Source organism: Microcebus murinus, chromosome 13, assembly GCF_040939455.1.
Source record: "Microcebus murinus isolate Inina chromosome 13, M.murinus_Inina_mat1.0, whole genome shotgun sequence".
NCBI classification, from domain to species: domain Eukaryota; kingdom Metazoa; phylum Chordata; class Mammalia; order Primates; family Cheirogaleidae; genus Microcebus; species Microcebus murinus.
The window spans coordinates 702309-729383 of record NC_134116.1 but is presented as its reverse complement, the minus strand read 5'-3'; the positions used below and the strand labels follow the sequence as shown (position 1 = coordinate 729383).

Sequence of the window (27075 nt, the reverse complement as noted above, 5' to 3'; positions counted from 1 at the left end):
GTCCTCCAAAGGCCCAGGTGCAGGGAGCCCAGGCCAAGCAGCCTGTGGAAGAAGCCACCCCGGGAACACGACTGCAGGCCACGGCCCTTCCCACCTCCTCCTCCTCCTCCTCCTGCTCCTCCACCCCCCGACCTCCCACCCCCACCCCCCCGACATGGCGCAGGGCTCAGAGACACCTCAGACACTTGCTACCCAAAGTGCAAAGGGCATCAGTTGCTCCTCCACACCCCCCCCCCGCCCAGCAGACCGCGTTGTCCAGCCAGCCCCCGGGCCTCCCTGGGGTGCCCAGCACAAAAGTGCAGACAACCACCGGACCCTCAATCTCAGTTTTCGGATGTTTTTGCCACTCTAAGGACCCGCAGGCCAGCTGGGCCTTCTGGCAGGACAGAGAGCCCCGGAATCCGACGTGGAGAGCCGGGTGTACGTCCCCACGAGGAGGCGGTCCCCACCTCCGCGGCTCTCCCCTTGCGGGGGGGAAAAGCAGCCACGGGGCCTCAGAGAAGACACCAGGCTGGGCGCCCGCCCCACAGTGGGGGCACGTCCCCCGCAGGCCACTTAGCGCCGGCCGCCGGCCGGCGGACGGTTGGGTGGCGCGAGACGCTGCGGCCGCCCTGCTACCGGGTTCCTGGGAGGGCGTCCTGGAACCAGCGTCCACACCAAGCCCTTGGAAGGCCCAGGCGACGGAGGAGCCCCGTCAGGCAGGGGCCGAGGACGGTGACGGCCCGGGCGGGGAGGAGCGTGTCAGGCAGGGGCAGAGGACGGTGACAGGTGACAGGCCGGGCGGGAAGGAGTCAGTCAGGCAGGGGCCGAGGAGGAGACGGGCTGGGTAAGGGTTAGGGTTAGAGTCAGGGCACAAGTCACAATCGCAAAGACCTGGAAGCGACCCGAGTGCCCAGCGACCCACGAGTGCGTAAATGAAATGTGGCGCGTGGACACCACGGAGTGCTATTCAGCTAGGAGGAGCAGCGGTGAGAGGGCACCTCTCGTGGTTCTCCTGGCCAGAGCTGGAACCCGTTCCAGTAAGCCAGGTAGCCCAAGAATGGACACACGAGCACCACGTGCTCGCGCTCACCAGCAAATGGGTACGAACCGATGGACACCTAAGTGGACACAGAGGAATCACCTTCATCGGGTGGGTGTCGGGCGGGTGGGGGGAGGGGATGGGCATACACCTCCATTAGGAATGGGGTGGGTGCGCACCGACTGGGGGATGGGCGCACTTGAGGCTCTGACCCGAGGGGGGAGGCTGGGAGAGGGCAACGTACCCGACCTTAACATTGGTACCCCCACAATACGCTGCAACAACATCAGAGGTAAATGAATAAGAACACAGGGGGGAGGGGGGCACGGGCAACACATGTCACCTTAATACTTGGACTCCCATCATCTGCTTGAAAAGAGAGAGAAAAGAAAATGCAATCATAGAGATAAGAGACACTTTTTAAAAATAATGAATCCGAAGAGAAAAGTAAAAGGAGGCCTGTGGAGCAGGTCTGGGTGTGACTCCGGATCCCCCAACATCAGGTGCCACCACCAAAGATTCCTACGTGTAGCCCATAGAACCCCAAAAGCAACGGGACGAGTTCTGGTCACATACTCCCTCAAAATGACATCCTGGCCTTCTTCTGGAACTCCCTCCCCTCTCAGACTCTCAAGGTTTCCTCCAGCGTGTCGGTTCCCACAGAGCAGACCTTTGGTCTGAGACCTGACAGTCCAGAAGCCACGCATGCTGCCGCGTGACGGCGGTGTCGCGGCTTGGGACAAGAGGAGGCCCCACGGTGCGGGCTGGGGCGCCAGGCACCGCGGCGGGCGCTGAGGGTGGGGGTGACCCCCACCCCGGGCCGCCGCCTCGCTCCCAGAAAGGGGACAGAACAAGAGGCAAAACAAAAAAAAAAAAAAGAAGAAGCCTACGGCACCCGGTATTCCCAGGCGGTCTCCCATCCAAGTACTAACCAGGCCCGACCCTGCTTAGCTTCCGAGACCAGACGAGATCGGGCGCGTTCAGGGTGGTGTGGCCCTAGACGGCGGAGGGCGCCCCTGCCCCGCTCAAGAAGCCGAGCCTCTCTGCGCTTCCCCGCCGCCTCCTCCCGCCCCAGGCCCCGCGCCGGCGCTGACCGGCGCCGGGCCGGGCCTGTTGAGTTCACCGGCTGGGTCCGGCGGGCTCCGTGGGACGGGGGTGACAGGCGGGGCGGGGCGGGGCGGGCAGGGAGCGGCGGGCCGGGGTGGGGGGCTGTCTCTCTATACACACACACACACACACACACACACACACTCACACTCACACTCACACAAGATGCGCCTCCACTGCTGGACTCGCCAAGGTGGAGACCTTCCAGCCTCCTTCACCTACCCGCCCCCCACCCCCAGCTCGTGGCCGCCCCCACCGCCGCCGCCGCCGCCGATTGCGCACGCGCGGGTCGCCCGCCCTTTGACCCCAGGCAGGGGCCGCCCTCCCCGACAACCCCTTTCAGCTGCGCCCCCCACCCTGTGGGTGGGCTGCCGCCTATTCACCCCGGGCCCGGGCTGGGGCACTGCGCATGGGGGAGGGGAGCGAGTGTATGGGGCGTCTCTCTCTCTCTCTAGGGATGTGTCCCATGGGTGGGGTGGCGTGGTTTGTGGGGCGCTGAAGAAATCAGTCCCCTCCATCTCCTACCTCTGGAAAACGCCCAAGCCCTTGGAGAACTGCCGGCAACGCGACCGTGGGGGCCGGGACCCTCCTCTGTGTCCTCCTGTGGCCCGGTCCAAGGGGCCTGGGCCTGGCCGGGGCTGCATTGGACCCCGACCTCCCTGGCGTGTGGACTCGCTAAAAATCGGCGATTAGATATTGGATTCCAGCTTCATTGAGGTCATTTCACTAATGAGTGCACCGGAAAGAGTTTCCTAATCCATCTGTGAGGGTGGCAACTGAAAGAGAATTTTAAAGCTGACAGAATAGGCGAGGAAAGGCATAGGAGATTTCCACACCCAGTAAGGAAGCCTTTCCCGAAATGGAAGAAAGAAACGAGCAAACAGAAACACCGGTAGCCCGCCCGGATCAGAGTCTGCCCCCGAGAGAAAGTACCCTGACCAGGTTCACCCGTGGGTGGGTGGCGAGCTAGCGGCATTCAGAAGAGCGAGGCCCGCAGTCTGTGCAGAAGACACCTGCACTCGGGTGTGTGTGGCGGCACGATTCACAAGCAGCTCCAGATGTTAAGCCAAGGAGAAGCCAGGGAGTTCCCAACGCCCCAGGTGTCCTCAGCCCACGACTGGCTGCTGGGGGAATGCGAAGCCCGGCTCCTTGTCTCAGAGCGGGACAACCAGGAGGTGTGACGTACACCCCGGGGTTCCCAGGAGGATCAGGCTGAAGCTGGGACTTGGCCTGAAAGTGTCCCCTCGCATGGCCACCCGCTTCCCCTTCCTGCTCCTCTACTCCTGGTGCCCCTCCATCCAGGGGCCAGACCTTAAAGAGTCACCCGCAAGAGAATCCTGGTCCCAAAGGAGCCTTCTGGGGGACCCGTGCTGAGAGAGGTTGTGGGCATGGCCCGCTGGGGCTCTGCCCGACCCAGGGCTGAGAGGTGCAACCTCCCAGCTCTGGGTCCCTGCAGGGGAAGCGTTGGCAAGCACAGGGCCAGTCCTCCAAAGGCCCAGGTGCAGGGAGCCCAGGCCAAGCAGCCTGTGGAAGAAGCCACCCCGGGAACACGACTGCAGGCCACGGCCCTTCCCACCTCCTCCTCCTCCTCCTCCTGCTCCTCCACCCCCCCGACCTCCCACCCCCACCCCCCCGACATGGCGCAGGGCTCAGAGACACCTCAGACACTTGCTACCCAAAGTGCAAAGGGCATCAGTTGCTCCTCCACACCCCCCCCCCCTGCCCAGCAGACCGCGTTGTCCAGCCAGCCCCCGGGCCTCCCTGGGGTGCCCAGCACAAAAGTGCAGACAACCACCGGACCCTCAATCTCAGTTTTCGGATGTTTTTGCCACTCTAAGGACCCGCAGGCCAGCTGGGCCTTCTGGCAGGACAGAGAGCCCCGGAATCCGACGTGGAGAGCCGGGTGTACGTCCCCACGAGGAGGCGGTCCCCACCTCCGCGGCTCTCCCCTTGCGGGGGGGAAAAGCAGCCACGGGGCCTCAGAGAAGACACCAGGCTGGGCGCCCGCCCCACAGTGGGGGCACGTCCCCCGCAGGCCACTTAGCGCCGGCCGCCGGCCGGCGGACGGTTGGGTGGCGCGAGACGCTGCGGCCGCCCTGCTACCGGGTTCCTGGGAGGGCGTCCTGGAACCAGCGTCCACACCAAGCCCTTGGAAGGCCCAGGCGACGGAGGAGCCCCGTCAGGCAGGGGCCGAGGACGGTGACGGCCCGGGCGGGGAGGAGCGTGTCAGGCAGGGGCAGAGGACGGTGACAGGTGACAGGCCGGGCGGGAAGGAGTCAGTCAGGCAGGGGCCGAGGAGGAGACGGGCTGGGTAAGGGTTAGGGTTAGAGTCAGGGCACAAGTCACAATCGCAAAGACCTGGAAGCGACCCGAGTGCCCAGCGACCCACGAGTGCGTAAATGAAATGTGGCGCGTGGACACCACGGAGTGCTATTCAGCTAGGAGGAGCAGCGGTGAGAGGGCACCTCTCGTGGTTCTCCTGGCCAGAGCTGGAACCCGTTCCAGTAAGCCAGGTAGCCCAAGAATGGACACACGAGCACCACGTGCTCGCGCTCACCAGCAAATGGGTACGAACCGATGGACACCTAAGTGGACACAGAGGAATCACCTTCATCGGGTGGGTGTCGGGCGGGTGGGGGGAGGGGATGGGCATACACCTCCATTAGGAATGGGGTGGGTGCGCACCGACTGGGGGATGGGCGCACTTGAGGCTCTGACCCGAGGGGGGAGGCTGGGAGAGGGCAACGTACCCGACCTTAACATTGGTACCCCCACAATACGCTGCAACAACATCAGAGGTAAATGAATAAGAACACAGGGGGGAGGGGGGCACGGGCAACACATGTCACCTTAATACTTGGACTCCCATCATCTGCTTGAAAAGAGAGAGAAAAGAAAATGCAATCATAGAGATAAGAGACACTTTTTAAAAATAATGAATCCGAAGAGAAAAGTAAAAGGAGGCCTGTGGAGCAGGTCTGGGTGTGACTCCGGATCCCCCAACATCAGGTGCCACCACCAAAGATTCCTACGTGTAGCCCATAGAACCCCAAAAGCAACGGGACGAGTTCTGGTCACATACTCCCTCAAAATGACATCCTGGCCTTCTTCTGGAACTCCCTCCCCTCTCAGACTCTCAAGGTTTCCTCCAGCGTGTCGGTTCCCACAGAGCAGACCTTTGGTCTGAGACCTGACAGTCCAGAAGCCACGCATGCTGCCGCGTGACGGCGGTGTCGCGGCTTGGGACAAGAGGAGGCCCCACGGTGCGGGCTGGGGCGCCAGGCACCGCGGCGGGCGCTGAGGGTGGGGGTGACCCCCACCCCGGGCCGCCGCCTCGCTCCCAGAAAGGGGACAGAACAAGAGGCAAAACAAAAAAAAAAAGAAGAAGAAGCCTACGGCACCCGGTATTCCCAGGCGGTCTCCCATCCAAGTACTAACCAGGCCCGACCCTGCTTAGCTTCCGAGACCAGACGAGATCGGGCGCGTTCAGGGTGGTGTGGCCCTAGACGGCGGAGGGCGCCCCTGCCCCGCTCAAGAAGCCGAGCCTCTCTGCGCTTCCCCGCCGCCTCCTCCCGCCCCAGGCCCCGCGCCGGCGCTGACCGGCGCCGGGCCGGGCCTGTTGAGTTCACCGGCCGGGTCCGGCGGGCTCCGTGGGACGGGGGTGACAGGCGGGGCGGGGCGGGGCGGGCAGGGAGCGGCGGGCCGGGGTGGGGGGCTGTCTCTCTATACACACACACACACACACACACACACACACTCACACTCACACTCACTCACTCACACTCACACAAGATGCGCCTCCACTGCTGGACTCGCCAAGGTGGAGACCTTCCAGCCTCCTTCACCTACCCGCCCCCCACCCCCAGCTCGTGGCCGCCCCCACCGCCGCCGCCGCCGCCGATTGCGCACGCGCGGGTCGCCCGCCCTTTGACCCCAGGCAGGGGCCGCCCTCCCCGACAACCCCTTTCAGCTGCGCCCCCCACCCTGTGGGTGGGCTGCCGCCTATTCCCCCGGGCCCGGGCTGGGGCACTGCGCATGGGGGAGGGGAGCGAGTGTATGGGGCGTCTCTCTCTCTCTCTAGGGATGTGTCCCATGGGTGGGGTGGCGTGGTTTGTGGGGCGCTGAAGAAATCAGTCCCCTCCATCTCCTACCTCTGGAAAACGCCCAAGCCCTTGGAGAACTGCCGGCAACGCGACCGTGGGGGCCGGGACCCTCCTCTGTGTCCTCCTGTGGCCCGGTCCAAGGGGCCTGGGCCTGGCCGGGGCTGCATTGGACCCCGACCACCCTGGCGTGTGGACTCGCTAAAAATCGGCGATTAGATATTGGATTCCAGCTTCATTGAGGTCATTTCACTAATGAGTGCACCGGAAAGAGTTTCCTAATCCATCTGTGAGGGTGGCAACTGAAAGAGAATTTTAAAGCTGACAGAATAGGCGAGGAAAGGCATAGGAGATTTCCACACCCAGTAAAGAAGCCTTTCCCGAAATGGAAGAAAGAAACGAGCAAACAGAAACACCGGTAGCCCGCCAGGATCAGAGTCTGCCCCCGAGAGAAAGTACCCTGACCAGGTTCACCCGTGGGTGGGTGGCGAGCTAGCGGCATTCAGAAGAGCGAGGCCCGCAGTCTGTGCAGAAGACACCTGCACTCGGGTGTGTGTGGCGGCACGATTCACAAGCAGCTCCAGATGTTAAGCCAAGGAGAAGCCAGGGAGTTCCCAACGCCCCAGGTGTCCTCAGCCCACGACTGGCTGCTGGGGGAATGCGAAGCCCGGCTCCTTGTCTCAGAGCGGGACAACCAGGAGGTGTGACGTACACCCCGGGGTTCCCAGGAGGATCAGGCTGAAGCTGGGACTTGGCCTGAAAGTGTCCCCTCGCATGGCCACCCGCTTCCCCTTCCTGCTCCTCTACTCCTGGTGCCCCTCCATCCAGGGGCCAGACCTTAAAGAGTCACCCGCAAGAGAATCCTGGTCCCAAAGGAGCCTTCTGGGGGACCCGTGCTGAGAGAGGTTGTGGGCATGGCCCGCTGGGGCTCTGCCCGACCCAGGGCTGAGAGGTGCAACCTCCCAGCTCTGGGTCCCTGCAGGGGAAGCGTTGGCAAGCACAGGGCCAGTCCTCCAAAGGCCCAGGTGCAGGGAGCCCAGGCCAAGCAGCCTGTGGAAGAAGCCACCCCGGGAACACGACTGCAGGCCACGGCCCTTCCCACCTCCTCCTCCTCCTCCTCCTGCTCCTCCACCCCCCCGACCTCCCACCCCCACCCCCCCGACATGGCGCAGGGCTCAGAGACACCTCAGACACTTGCTACCCAAAGTGCAAAGGGCATCAGTTGCTCCTCCACACCCCCCCCCCCTGCCCAGCAGACCGCGTTGTCCAGCCAGCCCCCGGGCCTCCCTGGGGTGCCCAGCACAAAAGTGCAGACAACCACCGGACCCTCAATCTCAGTTTTCGGATGTTTTTGCCACTCTAAGGACCCGCAGGCCAGCTGGGCCTTCTGGCAGGACAGAGAGCCCCGGAATCCGACGTGGAGAGCCGGGTGTACGTCCCCACGAGGAGGCGGTCCCCACCTCCGCGGCTCTCCCCTTGCGGGGGGGAAAAGCAGCCACGGGGCCTCAGAGAAGACACCAGGCTGGGCGCCCGCCCCACAGTGGGGGCACGTCCCCCGCAGGCCACTTAGCGCCGGCCGCCGGCCGGCGGACGGTTGGGTGGCGCGAGACGCTGCGGCCGCCCTGCTACCGGGTTCCTGGGAGGGCGTCCTGGAACCAGCGTCCACACCAAGCCCTTGGAAGGCCCAGGCGACGGAGGAGCCCCGTCAGGCAGGGGCCGAGGACGGTGACGGCCCGGGCGGGGAGGAGCGTGTCAGGCAGGGGCAGAGGACGGTGACAGGTGACAGGCCGGGCGGGAAGGAGTCAGTCAGGCAGGGGCCGAGGAGGAGACGGGCTGGGTAAGGGTTAGGGTTAGAGTCAGGGCACAAGTCACAATCGCAAAGACCTGGAAGCGACCCGAGTGCCCAGCGACCCACGAGTGCGTAAATGAAATGTGGCGCGTGGACACCACGGAGTGCTATTCAGCTAGGAGGAGCAGCGGTGAGAGGGCACCTCTCGTGGTTCTCCTGGCCAGAGCTGGAACCCGTTCCAGTAAGCCAGGTAGCCCAAGAATGGACACACGAGCACCACGTGCTCGCGCTCACCAGCAAATGGGTACGAACCGATGGACACCTAAGTGGACACAGAGGAATCACCTTCATCGGGTGGGTGTCGGGCGGGTGGGGGGAGGGGATGGGCATACACCTCCATTAGGAATGGGGTGGGTGCGCACCGACTGGGGGATGGGCGCACTTGAGGCTCTGACCCGAGGGGGGAGGCTGGGAGAGGGCAACGTACCCGACCTTAACATTGGTACCCCCACAATACGCTGCAACAACATCAGAGGTAAATGAATAAGAACACAGGGGGGAGGGGGGCACGGGCAACACATGTCACCTTAATACTTGGACTCCCATCATCTGCTTGAAAAGAGAGAGAAAAGAAAATGCAATCATAGAGATAAGAGACACTTTTTAAAAATAATGAATCCGAAGAGAAAAGTAAAAGGAGGCCTGTGGAGCAGGTCTGGGTGTGACTCCGGATCCCCCAACATCAGGTGCCACCACCAAAGATTCCTACGTGTAGCCCATAGAACCCCAAAAGCAACGGGACGAGTTCTGGTCACATACTCCCTCAAAATGACATCCTGGCCTTCTTCTGGAACTCCCTCCCCTCTCAGACTCTCAAGGTTTCCTCCAGCGTGTCGGTTCCCACAGAGCAGACCTTTGGTCTGAGACCTGACAGTCCAGAAGCCACGCATGCTGCCGCGTGACGGCGGTGTCGCGGCTTGGGACAAGAGGAGGCCCCACGGTGCGGGCTGGGGCGCCAGGCACCGCGGCGGGCGCTGAGGGTGGGGGTGACCCCCACCCCGGGCCGCCGCCTCGCTCCCAGAAAGGGGACAGAACAAGAGGCAAAACAAAAAAAAAAAGAAGAAGAAGCCTACGGCACCCGGTATTCCCAGGCGGTCTCCCATCCAAGTACTAACCAGGCCCGACCCTGCTTAGCTTCCGAGACCAGACGAGATCGGGCGCGTTCAGGGTGGTGTGGCCCTAGACGGCGGAGGGCGCCCCTGCCCCGCTCAAGAAGCCGAGCCTCTCTGCGCTTCCCCGCCGCCTCCTCCCGCCCCAGGCCCCGCGCCGGCGCTGACCGGCGCCGGGCCGGGCCTGTTGAGTTCACCGGCCGGGTCCGGCGGGCTCCGTGGGACGGGGGTGACAGGCGGGGCGGGGCGGGGCGGGCAGGGAGCGGCGGGCCGGGGTGGGGGGCTGTCTCTCTATACACACACACACACACACACACACACACACTCACACTCACACTCACTCACTCACACTCACACAAGATGCGCCTCCACTGCTGGACTCGCCAAGGTGGAGACCTTCCAGCCTCCTTCACCTACCCGCCCCCCACCCCCAGCTCGTGGCCGCCCCCACCGCCGCCGCCGCCGCCGATTGCGCACGCGCGGGTCGCCCGCCCTTTGACCCCAGGCAGGGGCCGCCCTCCCCGACAACCCCTTTCAGCTGCGCCCCCCACCCTGTGGGTGGGCTGCCGCCTATTCCCCCGGGCCCGGGCTGGGGCACTGCGCATGGGGGAGGGGAGCGAGTGTATGGGGCGTCTCTCTCTCTCTCTAGGGATGTGTCCCATGGGTGGGGTGGCGTGGTTTGTGGGGCGCTGAAGAAATCAGTCCCCTCCATCTCCTACCTCTGGAAAACGCCCAAGCCCTTGGAGAACTGCCGGCAACGCGACCGTGGGGGCCGGGACCCTCCTCTGTGTCCTCCTGTGGCCCGGTCCAAGGGGCCTGGGCCTGGCCGGGGCTGCATTGGACCCCGACCACCCTGGCGTGTGGACTCGCTAAAAATCGGCGATTAGATATTGGATTCCAGCTTCATTGAGGTCATTTCACTAATGAGTGCACCGGAAAGAGTTTCCTAATCCATCTGTGAGGGTGGCAACTGAAAGAGAATTTTAAAGCTGACAGAATAGGCGAGGAAAGGCATAGGAGATTTCCACACCCAGTAAAGAAGCCTTTCCCGAAATGGAAGAAAGAAACGAGCAAACAGAAACACCGGTAGCCCGCCAGGATCAGAGTCTGCCCCCGAGAGAAAGTACCCTGACCAGGTTCACCCGTGGGTGGGTGGCGAGCTAGCGGCATTCAGAAGAGCGAGGCCCGCAGTCTGTGCAGAAGACACCTGCACTCGGGTGTGTGTGGCGGCACGATTCACAAGCAGCTCCAGATGTTAAGCCAAGGAGAAGCCAGGGAGTTCCCAACGCCCCAGGTGTCCTCAGCCCACGACTGGCTGCTGGGGGAATGCGAAGCCCGGCTCCTTGTCTCAGAGCGGGACAACCAGGAGGTGTGACGTACACCCCGGGGTTCCCAGGAGGATCAGGCTGAAGCTGGGACTTGGCCTGAAAGTGTCCCCTCGCATGGCCACCCGCTTCCCCTTCCTGCTCCTCTACTCCTGGTGCCCCTCCATCCAGGGGCCAGACCTTAAAGAGTCACCCGCAAGAGAATCCTGGTCCCAAAGGAGCCTTCTGGGGGACCCGTGCTGAGAGAGGTTGTGGGCATGGCCCGCTGGGGCTCTGCCCGACCCAGGGCTGAGAGGTGCAACCTCCCAGCTCTGGGTCCCTGCAGGGGAAGCGTTGGCAAGCACAGGGCCAGTCCTCCAAAGGCCCAGGTGCAGGGAGCCCAGGCCAAGCAGCCTGTGGAAGAAGCCACCCCGGGAACACGACTGCAGGCCACGGCCCTTCCCACCTCCTCCTCCTCCTCCTCCTGCTCCTCCACCCCCCCGACCTCCCACCCCCACCCCCCCGACATGGCGCAGGGCTCAGAGACACCTCAGACACTTGCTACCCAAAGTGCAAAGGGCATCAGTTGCTCCTCCACACCCCCCCCCCCTGCCCAGCAGACCGCGTTGTCCAGCCAGCCCCCGGGCCTCCCTGGGGTGCCCAGCACAAAAGTGCAGACAACCACCGGACCCTCAATCTCAGTTTTCGGATGTTTTTGCCACTCTAAGGACCCGCAGGCCAGCTGGGCCTTCTGGCAGGACAGAGAGCCCCGGAATCCGACGTGGAGAGCCGGGTGTACGTCCCCACGAGGAGGCGGTCCCCACCTCCGCGGCTCTCCCCTTGCGGGGGGGAAAAGCAGCCACGGGGCCTCAGAGAAGACACCAGGCTGGGCGCCCGCCCCACAGTGGGGGCACGTCCCCCGCAGGCCACTTAGCGCCGGCCGCCGGCCGGCGGACGGTTGGGTGGCGCGAGACGCTGCGGCCGCCCTGCTACCGGGTTCCTGGGAGGGCGTCCTGGAACCAGCGTCCACACCAAGCCCTTGGAAGGCCCAGGCGACGGAGGAGCCCCGTCAGGCAGGGGCCGAGGACGGTGACGGCCCGGGCGGGGAGGAGCGTGTCAGGCAGGGGCAGAGGACGGTGACAGGTGACAGGCCGGGCGGGAAGGAGTCAGTCAGGCAGGGGCCGAGGAGGAGACGGGCTGGGTAAGGGTTAGGGTTAGAGTCAGGGCACAAGTCACAATCGCAAAGACCTGGAAGCGACCCGAGTGCCCAGCGACCCACGAGTGCGTAAATGAAATGTGGCGCGTGGACACCACGGAGTGCTATTCAGCTAGGAGGAGCAGCGGTGAGAGGGCACCTCTCGTGGTTCTCCTGGCCAGAGCTGGAACCCGTTCCAGTAAGCCAGGTAGCCCAAGAATGGACACACGAGCACCACGTGCTCGCGCTCACCAGCAAATGGGTACGAACCGATGGACACCTAAGTGGACACAGAGGAATCACCTTCATCGGGTGGGTGTCGGGCGGGTGGGGGGAGGGGATGGGCATACACCTCCATTAGGAATGGGGTGGGTGCGCACCGACTGGGGGATGGGCGCACTTGAGGCTCTGACCCGAGGGGGGAGGCTGGGAGAGGGCAACGTACCCGACCTTAACATTGGTACCCCCACAATACGCTGCAACAACATCAGAGGTAAATGAATAAGAACACAGGGGGGAGGGGGGCACGGGCAACACATGTCACCTTAATACTTGGACTCCCATCATCTGCTTGAAAAGAGAGAGAAAAGAAAATGCAATCATAGAGATAAGAGACACTTTTTAAAAATAATGAATCCGAAGAGAAAAGTAAAAGGAGGCCTGTGGAGCAGGTCTGGGTGTGACTCCGGATCCCCCAACATCAGGTGCCACCACCAAAGATTCCTACGTGTAGCCCATAGAACCCCAAAAGCAACGGGACGAGTTCTGGTCACATACTCCCTCAAAATGACATCCTGGCCTTCTTCTGGAACTCCCTCCCCTCTCAGACTCTCAAGGTTTCCTCCAGCGTGTCGGTTCCCACAGAGCAGACCTTTGGTCTGAGACCTGACAGTCCAGAAGCCACGCATGCTGCCGCGTGACGGCGGTGTCGCGGCTTGGGACAAGAGGAGGCCCCACGGTGCGGGCTGGGGCGCCAGGCACCGCGGCGGGCGCTGAGGGTGGGGGTGACCCCCACCCCGGGCCGCCGCCTCGCTCCCAGAAAGGGGACAGAACAAGAGGCAAAACAAAAAAAAAAAGAAGAAGAAGCCTACGGCACCCGGTATTCCCAGGCGGTCTCCCATCCAAGTACTAACCAGGCCCGACCCTGCTTAGCTTCCGAGACCAGACGAGATCGGGCGCGTTCAGGGTGGTGTGGCCCTAGACGGCGGAGGGCGCCCCTGCCCCGCTCAAGAAGCCGAGCCTCTCTGCGCTTCCCCGCCGCCTCCTCCCGCCCCAGGCCCCGCGCCGGCGCTGACCGGCGCCGGGCCGGGCCTGTTGAGTTCACCGGCCGGGTCCGGCGGGCTCCGTGGGACGGGGGTGACAGGCGGGGCGGGGCGGGGCGGGCAGGGAGCGGCGGGCCGGGGTGGGGGGCTGTCTCTCTATACACACACACACACACACACACACACACACTCACACTCACACTCACTCACTCACACTCACACAAGATGCGCCTCCACTGCTGGACTCGCCAAGGTGGAGACCTTCCAGCCTCCTTCACCTACCCGCCCCCCACCCCCAGCTCGTGGCCGCCCCCACCGCCGCCGCCGCCGCCGATTGCGCACGCGCGGGTCGCCCGCCCTTTGACCCCAGGCAGGGGCCGCCCTCCCCGACAACCCCTTTCAGCTGCGCCCCCCACCCTGTGGGTGGGCTGCCGCCTATTCCCCCGGGCCCGGGCTGGGGCACTGCGCATGGGGGAGGGGAGCGAGTGTATGGGGCGTCTCTCTCTCTCTCTAGGGATGTGTCCCATGGGTGGGGTGGCGTGGTTTGTGGGGCGCTGAAGAAATCAGTCCCCTCCATCTCCTACCTCTGGAAAACGCCCAAGCCCTTGGAGAACTGCCGGCAACGCGACCGTGGGGGCCGGGACCCTCCTCTGTGTCCTCCTGTGGCCCGGTCCAAGGGGCCTGGGCCTGGCCGGGGCTGCATTGGACCCCGACCACCCTGGCGTGTGGACTCGCTAAAAATCGGCGATTAGATATTGGATTCCAGCTTCATTGAGGTCATTTCACTAATGAGTGCACCGGAAAGAGTTTCCTAATCCATCTGTGAGGGTGGCAACTGAAAGAGAATTTTAAAGCTGACAGAATAGGCGAGGAAAGGCATAGGAGATTTCCACACCCAGTAAAGAAGCCTTTCCCGAAATGGAAGAAAGAAACGAGCAAACAGAAACACCGGTAGCCCGCCAGGATCAGAGTCTGCCCCCGAGAGAAAGTACCCTGACCAGGTTCACCCGTGGGTGGGTGGCGAGCTAGCGGCATTCAGAAGAGCGAGGCCCGCAGTCTGTGCAGAAGACACCTGCACTCGGGTGTGTGTGGCGGCACGATTCACAAGCAGCTCCAGATGTTAAGCCAAGGAGAAGCCAGGGAGTTCCCAACGCCCCAGGTGTCCTCAGCCCACGACTGGCTGCTGGGGGAATGCGAAGCCCGGCTCCTTGTCTCAGAGCGGGACAACCAGGAGGTGTGACGTACACCCCGGGGTTCCCAGGAGGATCAGGCTGAAGCTGGGACTTGGCCTGAAAGTGTCCCCTCGCATGGCCACCCGCTTCCCCTTCCTGCTCCTCTACTCCTGGTGCCCCTCCATCCAGGGGCCAGACCTTAAAGAGTCACCCGCAAGAGAATCCTGGTCCCAAAGGAGCCTTCTGGGGGACCCGTGCTGAGAGAGGTTGTGGGCATGGCCCGCTGGGGCTCTGCCCGACCCAGGGCTGAGAGGTGCAACCTCCCAGCTCTGGGTCCCTGCAGGGGAAGCGTTGGCAAGCACAGGGCCAGTCCTCCAAAGGCCCAGGTGCAGGGAGCCCAGGCCAAGCAGCCTGTGGAAGAAGCCACCCCGGGAACACGACTGCAGGCCACGGCCCTTCCCACCTCCTCCTCCTCCTCCTCCTGCTCCTCCACCCCCCCGACCTCCCACCCCCACCCCCCCGACATGGCGCAGGGCTCAGAGACACCTCAGACACTTGCTACCCAAAGTGCAAAGGGCATCAGTTGCTCCTCCACACCCCCCCCCCCTGCCCAGCAGACCGCGTTGTCCAGCCAGCCCCCGGGCCTCCCTGGGGTGCCCAGCACAAAAGTGCAGACAACCACCGGACCCTCAATCTCAGTTTTCGGATGTTTTTGCCACTCTAAGGACCCGCAGGCCAGCTGGGCCTTCTGGCAGGACAGAGAGCCCCGGAATCCGACGTGGAGAGCCGGGTGTACGTCCCCACGAGGAGGCGGTCCCCACCTCCGCGGCTCTCCCCTTGCGGGGGGGAAAAGCAGCCACGGGGCCTCAGAGAAGACACCAGGCTGGGCGCCCGCCCCACAGTGGGGGCACGTCCCCCGCAGGCCACTTAGCGCCGGCCGCCGGCCGGCGGACGGTTGGGTGGCGCGAGACGCTGCGGCCGCCCTGCTACCGGGTTCCTGGGAGGGCGTCCTGGAACCAGCGTCCACACCAAGCCCTTGGAAGGCCCAGGCGACGGAGGAGCCCCGTCAGGCAGGGGCCGAGGACGGTGACGGCCCGGGCGGGGAGGAGCGTGTCAGGCAGGGGCAGAGGACGGTGACAGGTGACAGGCCGGGCGGGAAGGAGTCAGTCAGGCAGGGGCCGAGGAGGAGACGGGCTGGGTAAGGGTTAGGGTTAGAGTCAGGGCACAAGTCACAATCGCAAAGACCTGGAAGCGACCCGAGTGCCCAGCGACCCACGAGTGCGTAAATGAAATGTGGCGCGTGGACACCACGGAGTGCTATTCAGCTAGGAGGAGCAGCGGTGAGAGGGCACCTCTCGTGGTTCTCCTGGCCAGAGCTGGAACCCGTTCCAGTAAGCCAGGTAGCCCAAGAATGGACACACGAGCACCACGTGCTCGCGCTCACCAGCAAATGGGTACGAACCGATGGACACCTAAGTGGACACAGAGGAATCACCTTCATCGGGTGGGTGTCGGGCGGGTGGGGGGAGGGGATGGGCATACACCTCCATTAGGAATGGGGTGGGTGCGCACCGACTGGGGGATGGGCGCACTTGAGGCTCTGACCCGAGGGGGGAGGCTGGGAGAGGGCAACGTACCCGACCTTAACATTGGTACCCCCACAATACGCTGCAACAACATCAGAGGTAAATGAATAAGAACACAGGGGGGAGGGGGGCACGGGCAACACATGTCACCTTAATACTTGGACTCCCATCATCTGCTTGAAAAGAGAGAGAAAAGAAAATGCAATCATAGAGATAAGAGACACTTTTTAAAAATAATGAATCCGAAGAGAAAAGTAAAAGGAGGCCTGTGGAGCAGGTCTGGGTGTGACTCCGGATCCCCCAACATCAGGTGCCACCACCAAAGATTCCTACGTGTAGCCCATAGAACCCCAAAAGCAACGGGACGAGTTCTGGTCACATACTCCCTCAAAATGACATCCTGGCCTTCTTCTGGAACTCCCTCCCCTCTCAGACTCTCAAGGTTTCCTCCAGCGTGTCGGTTCCCACAGAGCAGACCTTTGGTCTGAGACCTGACAGTCCAGAAGCCACGCATGCTGCCGCGTGACGGCGGTGTCGCGGCTTGGGACAAGAGGAGGCCCCACGGTGCGGGCTGGGGCGCCAGGCACCGCGGCGGGCGCTGAGGGTGGGGGTGACCCCCACCCCGGGCCGCCGCCTCGCTCCCAGAAAGGGGACAGAACAAGAGGCAAAACAAAAAAAAAAAGAAGAAGAAGCCTACGGCACCCGGTATTCCCAGGCGGTCTCCCATCCAAGTACTAACCAGGCCCGACCCTGCTTAGCTTCCGAGACCAGACGAGATCGGGCGCGTTCAGGGTGGTGTGGCCCTAGACGGCGGAGGGCGCCCCTGCCCCGCTCAAGAAGCCGAGCCTCTCTGCGCTTCCCCGCCGCCTCCTCCCGCCCCAGGCCCCGCGCCGGCGCTGACCGGCGCCGGGCCGGGCCTGTTGAGTTCACCGGCCGGGTCCGGCGGGCTCCGTGGGACGGGGGTGACAGGCGGGGCGGGGCGGGGCGGGCAGGGAGCGGCGGGCCGGGGTGGGGGGCTGTCTCTCTATACACACACACACACACACACACACACACACTCACACTCACACTCACTCACTCACACTCACACAAGATGCGCCTCCACTGCTGGACTCGCCAAGGTGGAGACCTTCCAGCCTCCTTCACCTACCCGCCCCCCACCCCCAGCTCGTGGCCGCCCCCACCGCCGCCGCCGCCGCCGATTGCGCACGCGCGGGTCGCCCGCCCTTTGACCCCAGGCAGGGGCCGCCCTCCCCGACAACCCCTTTCAGCTGCGCCCCCCACCCTGTGGGTGGGCTGCCGCCTATTCCCCCGGGCCCGGGCTGGGGCACTGCGCATGGGGGAGGGGAGCGAGTGTATGGGGCGTCTCTCTCTCTCTCTAGGGATGTGTCCCATGGGTGGGGTGGCGTGGTTTGTGGGGCGCTGAAGAAATCAGTCCCCTCCATCTCCTACCTCTGGAAAACGCCCAAGCCCTTGGAGAACTGCCGGCAACGCGACCGTGGGGGCCGGGACCCTCCTCTGTGTCCTCCTGTGGCCCGGTCCAAGGGGCCTGGGCCTGGCCGGGGCTGCATTGGACCCCGACCACCCTGGCGTGTGGACTCGCTAAAAATCGGCGATTAGATATTGGATTCCAGCTTCATTGAGGTCATTTCACTAATGAGTGCACCGGAAAGAGTTTCCTAATCCATCTGTGAGGGTGGCAACTGAAAGAGAATTTTAAAGCTGACAGAATAGGCGAGGAAAGGCATAGGAGATTTCCACACCCAGTAAAGAAGCCTTTCCCGAAATGGAAGAAAGAAACGAGCAAACAGAAACACCGGTAGCCCGCCAGGATCAGAGTCTGCCCCCGAGAGAAAGTACCCTGACCAGGTTCACCCGTGGGTGGGTGGCGAGCTAGCGGCATTCAGAAGAGCGAGGCCCGCAGTCTGTGCAGAAGACACCTGCACTCGGGTGTGTGTGGCGGCACGATTCACAAGCAGCTCCAGATGTTAAGCCAAGGAGAAGCCAGGGAGTTCCCAACGCCCCAGGTGTCCTCAGCCCACGACTGGCTGCTGGGGGAATGCAAAGCCCGGCTCCTTGTCTCAGAGCGGGACAACCAGGAGGTGTGACGTACACCCCGGGGTTCCCAGGAGGATCAGGCTGAAGCTGGGACTTGGCCTGAAAGTGTCCCCTCGCATGGCCACCCGCTTCCCCTTCCTGCTCCTCTACTCCTGGTGCCCCTCCATCCAGGGGCCAGACCTTAAAGAGTCACCCGCAAGAGAATCCTGGTCCCAAAGGAGCCTTCTGGGGGACCCGTGCTGAGAGAGGTTGTGGGCATGGCCCGCTGGGGCTCTGCCCGACCCAGGGCTGAGAGGTGCAACCTCCCAGCTCTGGGTCCCTGCAGGGGAAGCGTTGGCAAGCACAGGGCCAGTCCTCCAAAGGCCCAGGTGCAGGGAGCCCAGGCCAAGCAGCCTGTGGAAGAAGCCACCCCGGGAACACGACTGCAGGCCACGGCCCTTCCCACCTCCTCCTCCTCCTCCTCCTGCTCCTCCACCCCCCCGACCTCCCACCCCCACCCCCCCGACATGGCGCAGGGCTCAGAGACACCTCAGACACTTGCTACCCAAAGTGCAAAGGGCATCAGTTGCTCCTCCACACTCCCCCCCCTGCCCAGCAGACCGCGTTGTCCAGCCAGCCCCCGGGCCTCCCTGGGGTGCCCAGCACAAAAGTGCAGACAACCACCGGACCCTCAATCTCAGTTTTCGGATGTTTTTGCCACTCTAAGGACCCGCAGGCCAGCTGGGCCTTCTGGCAGGACAGAGAGCCCCGGAATCCGACGTGGAGAGCCGGGTGTACGTCCCCACGAGGAGGCGGTCCCCACCTCCGCGGCTCTCCCCTTGCGGGGGGGAAAAGCAGCCACGGGGCCTCAGAGAAGACACCAGGCTGGGCGCCCGCCCCACAGTGGGGGCACGTCCCCCGCAGGCCACTTAGCGCCGGCCGCCGGCCGGCGGACGGTTGGGTGGCGCGAGACGCTGCGGCCGCCCTGCTACCGGGTTCCTGGGAGGGCGTCCTGGAACCAGCGTCCACACCAAGCCCTTGGAAGGCCCAGGCGACGGAGGAGCCCCGTCAGGCAGGGGCCGAGGACGGTGACGGCCCGGGCGGGGAGGAGCGTGTCAGGCAGGGGCAGAGGACGGTGACAGGTGACAGGCCGGGCGGGAAGGAGTCAGTCAGGCAGGGGCCGAGGAGGAGACGGGCTGGGTAAGGGTTAGGGTTAGAGTCAGGGCACAAGTCACAATCGCAAAGACCTGGAAGCGACCCGAGTGCCCAGCGACCCACGAGTGCGTAAATGAAATGTGGCGCGTGGACACCACGGAGTGCTATTCAGCTAGGAGGAGCAGCGGTGAGAGGGCACCTCTCGTGGTTCTCCTGGCCAGAGCTGGAACCCGTTCCAGTAAGCCAGGTAGCCCAAGAATGGACACACGAGCACCACGTGCTCGCGCTCACCAGCAAATGGGTACGAACCGATGGACACCTAAGTGGACACAGAGGAATCACCTTCATCGGGTGGGTGTCGGGCGGGTGGGGGGAGGGGATGGGCATACACCTCCATTAGGAATGGGGTGGGTGCGCACCGACTGGGGGATGGGCGCACTTGAGGCTCTGACCCGAGGGGGGAGGCTGGGAGAGGGCAACGTACCCGACCTTAACATTGGTACCCCCACAATACGCTGCAACAACATCAGAGGTAAATGAATAACAACACAGGGGGGAGGGGGGCACGGGCAACACATGTCACCTTAATACTTGGACTCCCATCATCTGCTTGAAAAGAGAGAGAAAAGAAAATGCAATCATAGAGATAAGAGACACTTTTTAAAAATAATGAATCCGAAGAGAAAAGTAAAAGGAGGCCTGTGGAGCAGGTCTGGGTGTGACTCCGGATCCCCCAACATCAGGTGCCACCACCAAAGATTCCTACGTGTAGCCCATAGAACCCCAAAAGCAACGGGACGAGTTCTGGTCACATACTCCCTCAAAATGACATCCTGGCCTTCTTCTGGAACTCCCTCCCCTCTCAGACTCTCAAGGTTTCCTCCAGCGTGTCGGTTCCCACAGAGCAGACCTTTGGTCTGAGACCTGACAGTCCAGAAGCCACGCATGCTGCCGCGTGACGGCGGTGTCGCGGCTTGGGACAAGAGGAGGCCCCACGGTGCGGGCTGGGGCGCCAGGCACCGCGGCGGGCGCTGAGGGTGGGGGTGACCCCCACCCCGGGCCGCCGCCTCGCTCCCAGAAAGGGGACAGAACAAGAGGCAAAACAAAAAAAAAAAGAAGAAGAAGCCTACGGCACCCGGTATTCCCAGGCGGTCTCCCATCCAAGTACTAACCAGGCCCGACCCTGCTTAGCTTCCGAGACCAGACGAGATCGGGCGCGTTCAGGGTGGTGTGGCCCTAGACGGCGGAGGGCGCCCCTGCCCCGCTCAAGAAGCCGAGCCTCTCTGCGCTTCCCCGCCGCCTCCTCCCGCCCCAGGCCCCGCGCCGGCGCTGACCGGCGCCGGGCCGGGCCTGTTGAGTTCACCGGCCGGGTCCGGCGGGCTCCGTGGGACGGGGGTGACAGGCGGGGCGGGGCGGGGCGGGCAGGGAGCGGCGGGCCGGGGTGGGGGGCTGTCTCTCTATACACACACACACACACACACACACACACACTCACACTCACACTCACTCACTCACACTCACACAAGATGCGCCTCCACTGCTGGACTCGCCAAGGTGGAGACCTTCCAGCCTCCTTCACCTACCCGCCCCCCACCCCCAGCTCGTGGCCGCCCCCACCGCCGCCGCCGCCGCCGATTGCGCACGCGCGGGTCGCCCGCCCTTTGACCCCAGGCAGGGGCCGCCCTCCCCGACAACCCCTTTCAGCTGCGCCCCCCACCCTGTGGGTGGGCTGCCGCCTATTCCCCCGGGCCCGGGCTGGGGCACTGCGCATGGGGGAGGGGAGCGAGTGTATGGGGCGTCTCTCTCTCTCTCTAGGGATGTGTCCCATGGGTGGGGTGGCGTGGTTTGTGGGGCGCTGAAGAAATCAGTCCCCTCCATCTCCTACCTCTGGAAAACGCCCAAGCCCTTGGAGAACTGCCGGCAACGCGACCGTGGGGGCCGGGACCCTCCTCTGTGTCCTCCTGTGGCCCGGTCCAAGGGGCCTGGGCCTGGCCGGGGCTGCATTGGACCCCGACCACCCTGGCGTGTGGACTCGCTAAAAATCGGCGATTAGATATTGGATTCCAGCTTCATTGAGGTCATTTCACTAATGAGTGCACCGGAAAGAGTTTCCTAATCCATCTGTGAGGGTGGCAACTGAAAGAGAATTTTAAAGCTGACAGAATAGGCGAGGAAAGGCATAGGAGATTTCCACACCCAGTAAAGAAGCCTTTCCCGAAATGGAAGAAAGAAACGAGCAAACAGAAACACCGGTAGCCCGCCAGGATCAGAGTCTGCCCCCGAGAGAAAGTACCCTGACCAGGTTCACCCGTGGGTGGGTGGCGAGCTAGCGGCATTCAGAAGAGCGAGGCCCGCAGTCTGTGCAGAAGACACCTGCACTCGGGTGTGTGTGGCGGCACGATTCACAAGCAGCTCCAGATGTTAAGCCAAGGAGAAGCCAGGGAGTTCCCAACGCCCCAGGTGTCCTCAGCCCACGACTGGCTGCTGGGGGAATGCGAAGCCCGGCTCCTTGTCTCAGAGCGGGACAACCAGGAGGTGTGACGTACACCCCGGGGTTCCCAGGAGGATCAGGCTGAAGCTGGGACTTGGCCTGAAAGTGTCCCCTCGCATGGCCACCCGCTTCCCCTTCCTGCTCCTCTACTCCTGGTGCCCCTCCATCCAGGGGCCAGACCTTAAAGAGTCACCCGCAAGAGAATCCTGGTCCCAAAGGAGCCTTCTGGGGGACCCGTGCTGAGAGAGGTTGTGGGCATGGCCCGCTGGGGCTCTGCCCGACCCAGGGCTGAGAGGTGCAACCTCCCAGCTCTGGGTCCCTGCAGGGGAAGCGTTGGCAAGCACAGGGCCAGTCCTCCAAAGGCCCAGGTGCAGGGAGCCCAGGCCAAGCAGCCTGTGGAAGAAGCCACCCCGGGAACACGACTGCAGGCCACGGCCCTTCCCACCTCCTCCTCCTCCTCCTCCTGCTCCTCCACCCCCCCGACCTCCCACCCCCACCCCCCCGACATGGCGCAGGGCTCAGAGACACCTCAGACACTTGCTACCCAAAGTGCAAAGGGCATCAGTTGCTCCTCCACACCCCCCCCCCTGCCCAGCAGACCGCGTTGTCCAGCCAGCCCCCGGGCCTCCCTGGGGTGCCCAGCACAAAAGTGCAGACAACCACCGGACCCTCAATCTCAGTTTTCGGATGTTTTTGCCACTCTAAGGACCCGCAGGCCAGCTGGGCCTTCTGGCAGGACAGAGAGCCCCGGAATCCGACGTGGAGAGCCGGGTGTACGTCCCCACGAGGAGGCGGTCCCCACCTCCGCGGCTCTCCCCTTGCGGGGGGGAAAAGCAGCCACGGGGCCTCAGAGAAGACACCAGGCTGGGCGCCCGCCCCACAGTGGGGGCACGTCCCCCGCAGGCCACTTAGCGCCGGCCGCCGGCCGGCGGACGGTTGGGTGGCGCGAGACGCTGCGGCCGCCCTGCTACCGGGTTCCTGGGAGGGCGTCCTGGAACCAGCGTCCACACCAAGCCCTTGGAAGGCCCAGGCGACGGAGGAGCCCCGTCAGGCAGGGGCCGAGGACGGTGACGGCCCGGGCGGGGAGGAGCGTGTCAGGCAGGGGCAGAGGACGGTGACAGGTGACAGGCCGGGCGGGAAGGAGTCAGTCAGGCAGGGGCCGAGGAGGAGACGGGCTGGGTAAGGGTTAGGGTTAGAGTCAGGGCACAAGTCACAATCGCAAAGACCTGGAAGCGACCCGAGTGCCCAGCGACCCACGAGTGCGTAAATGAAATGTGGCGCGTGGACACCACGGAGTGCTATTCAGCTAGGAGGAGCAGCGGTGAGAGGGCACCTCTCGTGGTTCTCCTGGCCAGAGCTGGAACCCGTTCCAGTAAGCCAGGTAGCCCAAGAATGGACACACGAGCACCACGTGCTCGCGCTCACCAGCAAATGGGTACGAACCGATGGACACCTAAGTGGACACAGAGGAATCACCTTCATCGGGTGGGTGTCGGGCGGGTGGGGGGAGGGGATGGGCATACACCTCCATTAGGAATGGGGTGGGTGCGCACCGACTGGGGGATGGGCGCACTTGAGGCTCTGACCCGAGGGGGGAGGCTGGGAGAGGGCAACGTACCCGACCTTAACATTGGTACCCCCACAATACGCTGCAACAACATCAGAGGTAAATGAATAACAACACAGGGGGGAGGGGGGCACGGGCAACACATGTCACCTTAATACTTGGACTCCCATCATCTGCTTGAAAAGAGAGAGAAAAGAAAATGCAATCATAGAGATAAGAGACACTTTTTAAAAATAATGAATCCGAAGAGAAAAGTAAAAGGAGGCCTGTGGAGCAGGTCTGGGTGTGACTCCGGATCCCCCAACATCAGGTGCCACCACCAAAGATTCCTACGTGTAGCCCATAGAACCCCAAAAGCAACGGGACGAGTTCTGGTCACATACTCCCTCAAAATGACATCCTGGCCTTCTTCTGGAACTCCCTCCCCTCTCAGACTCTCAAGGTTTCCTCCAGCGTGTCGGTTCCCACAGAGCAGACCTTTGGTCTGAGACCTGACAGTCCAGAAGCCACGCATGCTGCCGCGTGACGGCGGTGTCGCGGCTTGGGACAAGAGGAGGCCCCACGGTGCGGGCTGGGGCGCCAGGCACCGCGGCGGGCGCTGAGGGTGGGGGTGACCCCCACCCCGGGCCGCCGCCTCGCTCCCAGAAAGGGGACAGAACAAGAGGCAAAACAAAAAAAAAAAGAAGAAGAAGCCTACGGCACCCGGTATTCCCAGGCGGTCTCCCATCCAAGTACTAACCAGGCCCGACCCTGCTTAGCTTCCGAGACCAGACGAGATCGGGCGCGTTCAGGGTGGTGTGGCCCTAGACGGCGGAGGGCGCCCCTGCCCCGCTCAAGAAGCCGAGCCTCTCTGCGCTTCCCCGCCGCCTCCTCCCGCCCCAGGCCCCGCGCCGGCGCTGACCGGCGCCGGGCCGGGCCTGTTGAGTTCACCGGCCGGGTCCGGCGGGCTCCGTGGGACGGGGGTGACAGGCGGGGCGGGGCGGGGCGGGCAGGGAGCGGCGGGCCGGGGTGGGGGGCTGTCTCTCTATACACACACACACACACACACACACACACACTCACACTCACACTCACTCACTCACACTCACACAAGATGCGCCTCCACTGCTGGACTCGCCAAGGTGGAGACCTTCCAGCCTCCTTCACCTACCCGCCCCCCACCCCCAGCTCGTGGCCGCCCCCACCGCCGCCGCCGCCGCCGATTGCGCACGCGCGGGTCGCCCGCCCTTTGACCCCAGGCAGGGGCCGCCCTCCCCGACAACCCCTTTCAGCTGCGCCCCCCACCCTGTGGGTGGGCTGCCGCCTATTCCCCCGGGCCCGGGCTGGGGCACTGCGCATGGGGGAGGGGAGCGAGTGTATGGGGCGTCTCTCTCTCTCTCTAGGGATGTGTCCCATGGGTGGGGTGGCGTGGTTTGTGGGGCGCTGAAGAAATCAGTCCCCTCCATCTCCTACCTCTGGAAAACGCCCAAGCCCTTGGAGAACTGCCGGCAACGCGACCGTGGGGGCCGGGACCCTCCTCTGTGTCCTCCTGTGGCCCGGTCCAAGGGGCCTGGGCCTGGCCGGGGCTGCATTGGACCCCGACCACCCTGGCGTGTGGACTCGCTAAAAATCGGCGATTAGATATTGGATTCCAGCTTCATTGAGGTCATTTCACTAATGAGTGCACCGGAAAGAGTTTCCTAATCCATCTGTGAGGGTGGCAACTGAAAGAGAATTTTAAAGCTGACAGAATAGGCGAGGAAAGGCATAGGAGATTTCCACACCCAGTAAAGAAGCCTTTCCCGAAATGGAAGAAAGAAACGAGCAAACAGAAACACCGGTAGCCCGCCAGGATCAGAGTCTGCCCCCGAGAGAAAGTACCCTGACCAGGTTCACCCGTGGGTGGGTGGCGAGCTAGCGGCATTCAGAAGAGCGAGGCCCGCAGTCTGTGCAGAAGACACCTGCACTCGGGTGTGTGTGGCGGCACGATTCACAAGCAGCTCCAGATGTTAAGCCAAGGAGAAGCCAGGGAGTTCCCAACGCCCCAGGTGTCCTCAGCCCACGACTGGCTGCTGGGGGAATGCGAAGCCCGGCTCCTTGTCTCAGAGCGGGACAACCAGGAGGTGTGACGTACACCCCGGGGTTCCCAGGAGGATCAGGCTGAAGCTGGGACTTGGCCTGAAAGTGTCCCCTCGCATGGCCACCCGCTTCCCCTTCCTGCTCCTCTACTCCTGGTGCCCCTCCATCCAGGGGCCAGACCTTAAAGAGTCACCCGCAAGAGAATCCTGGTCCCAAAGGAGCCTTCTGGGGGACCCGTGCTGAGAGAGGTTGTGGGCATGGCCCGCTGGGGCTCTGCCCGACCCAGGGCTGAGAGGTGCAACCTCCCAGCTCTGGGTCCCTGCAGGGGAAGCGTTGGCAAGCACAGGGCCAGTCCTCCAAAGGCCCAGGTGCAGGGAGCCCAGGCCAAGCAGCCTGTGGAAGAAGCCACCCCGGGAACACGACTGCAGGCCACGGCCCTTCCCACCTCCTCCTCCTCCTCCTCCTGCTCCTCCACCCCCCCGACCTCCCACCCCCACCCCCCCGACATGGCGCAGGGCTCAGAGACACCTCAGACACTTGCTACCCAAAGTGCAAAGGGCATCAGTTGCTCCTCCACACCCCCCCCCCTGCCCAGCAGACCGCGTTGTCCAGCCAGCCCCCGGGCCTCCCTGGGGTGCCCAGCACAAAAGTGCAGACAACCACCGGACCCTCAATCTCAGTTTTCGGATGTTTTTGCCACTCTAAGGACCCGCAGGCCAGCTGGGCCTTCTGGCAGGACAGAGAGCCCCGGAATCCGACGTGGAGAGCCGGGTGTACGTCCCCACGAGGAGGCGGTCCCCACCTCCGCGGCTCTCCCCTTGCGGGGGGGAAAAGCAGCCACGGGGCCTCAGAGAAGACACCAGGCTGGGCGCCCGCCCCACAGTGGGGGCACGTCCCCCGCAGGCCACTTAGCGCCGGCCGCCGGCCGGCGGACGGTTGGGTGGCGCGAGACGCTGCGGCCGCCCTGCTACCGGGTTCCTGGGAGGGCGTCCTGGAACCAGCGTCCACACCAAGCCCTTGGAAGGCCCAGGCGACGGAGGAGCCCCGTCAGGCAGGGGCCGAGGACGGTGACGGCCCGGGCGGGGAGGAGCGTGTCAGGCAGGGGCAGAGGACGGTGACAGGTGACAGGCCGGGCGGGAAGGAGTCAGTCAGGCAGGGGCCGAGGAGGAGACGGGCTGGGTAAGGGTTAGGGTTAGAGTCAGGGCACAAGTCACAATCGCAAAGACCTGGAAGCGACCCGAGTGCCCAGCGACCCACGAGTGCGTAAATGAAATGTGGCGCGTGGACACCACGGAGTGCTATTCAGCTAGGAGGAGCAGCGGTGAGAGGGCACCTCTCGTGGTTCTCCTGGCCAGAGCTGGAACCCGTTCCAGTAAGCCAGGTAGCCCAAGAATGGACACACGAGCACCACGTGCTCGCGCTCACCAGCAAATGGGTACGAACCGATGGACACCTAAGTGGACACAGAGGAATCACCTTCATCGGGTGGGTGTCGGGCGGGTGGGGGGAGGGGATGGGCATACACCTCCATTAGGAATGGGGTGGGTGCGCACCGACTGGGGGATGGGCGCACTTGAGGCTCTGACCCGAGGGGGGAGGCTGGGAGAGGGCAACGTACCCGACCTTAACATTGGTACCCCCACAATACGCTGCAACAACATGAGAGGTAAATGAATAAGAACACAGGGGGGAGGGGGGCACGGGCAACACATGTCACCTTAATACTTGGACTCCCATCATCTGCTTGAAAAGAGAGAGAAAAGAAAATGCAATCATAGAGATAAGAGACACTTTTTAAAAATAATGAATCCGAAGAGAAAAGTCAAAGGAGGCCTGTGGAGCAGGTCTGGGTGTGACTCCGGATCCCCCAACATCAGGTGCCACCACCAAAGATTCCTACGTGTAGCCCATAGAACCCCAAAAGCAACGGGACGAGTTCTGGTCACATACTCCCTCAAAATGACATCCTGGCCTTCTTCTGGAACTCCCTCCCCTCTCAGACTCTCAAGGTTTCCTCCAGCGTGTCGGTTCCCACAGAGCAGACCTTTGGTCTGAGACCTGA

The 27075-nt window shown here is 63.5% G+C and overlaps 7 non-coding genes across 7 annotated transcripts; all 7 read right to left on the bottom strand.

Annotated features, from left to right (window-relative positions):
* Window positions 1-1904: 1904 nt before the first annotated feature.
* Window positions 1905-2023, bottom strand: LOC142875180 (5S ribosomal RNA). The gene has a single exon (XR_012922631.1). It is a non-coding gene; the product is annotated as a 5S ribosomal RNA (ribosomal RNA).
* A 3494-nt stretch (window positions 2024-5517) lies between these two features.
* Window positions 5518-5636, bottom strand: LOC142875167 (5S ribosomal RNA). The gene has a single exon (XR_012922629.1). It is a non-coding gene; the product is annotated as a 5S ribosomal RNA (ribosomal RNA).
* Window positions 5637-9143: 3507 nt separating this feature from the next.
* LOC142875155 (5S ribosomal RNA) lies at window positions 9144-9262 on the bottom strand. Its single transcript, XR_012922628.1, has one exon. It is a non-coding gene; the product is annotated as a 5S ribosomal RNA (ribosomal RNA).
* A 3507-nt stretch (window positions 9263-12769) lies between these two features.
* LOC142875143 (5S ribosomal RNA) lies at window positions 12770-12888 on the bottom strand. The gene has a single exon (XR_012922627.1). It is a non-coding gene; the product is annotated as a 5S ribosomal RNA (ribosomal RNA).
* A 3507-nt stretch (window positions 12889-16395) lies between these two features.
* On the bottom strand, window positions 16396-16514 carry LOC142875131 (5S ribosomal RNA). Its single transcript, XR_012922625.1, has one exon. It is a non-coding gene; the product is annotated as a 5S ribosomal RNA (ribosomal RNA).
* A 3506-nt stretch (window positions 16515-20020) lies between these two features.
* LOC142875119 (5S ribosomal RNA) lies at window positions 20021-20139 on the bottom strand. Its single transcript, XR_012922624.1, has one exon. It is a non-coding gene; the product is annotated as a 5S ribosomal RNA (ribosomal RNA).
* Window positions 20140-23645: 3506 nt separating this feature from the next.
* LOC142875106 (5S ribosomal RNA) lies at window positions 23646-23764 on the bottom strand. The gene has a single exon (XR_012922620.1). It is a non-coding gene; the product is annotated as a 5S ribosomal RNA (ribosomal RNA).
* Between the last annotated feature and the right edge of the window lie 3311 nt (window positions 23765-27075).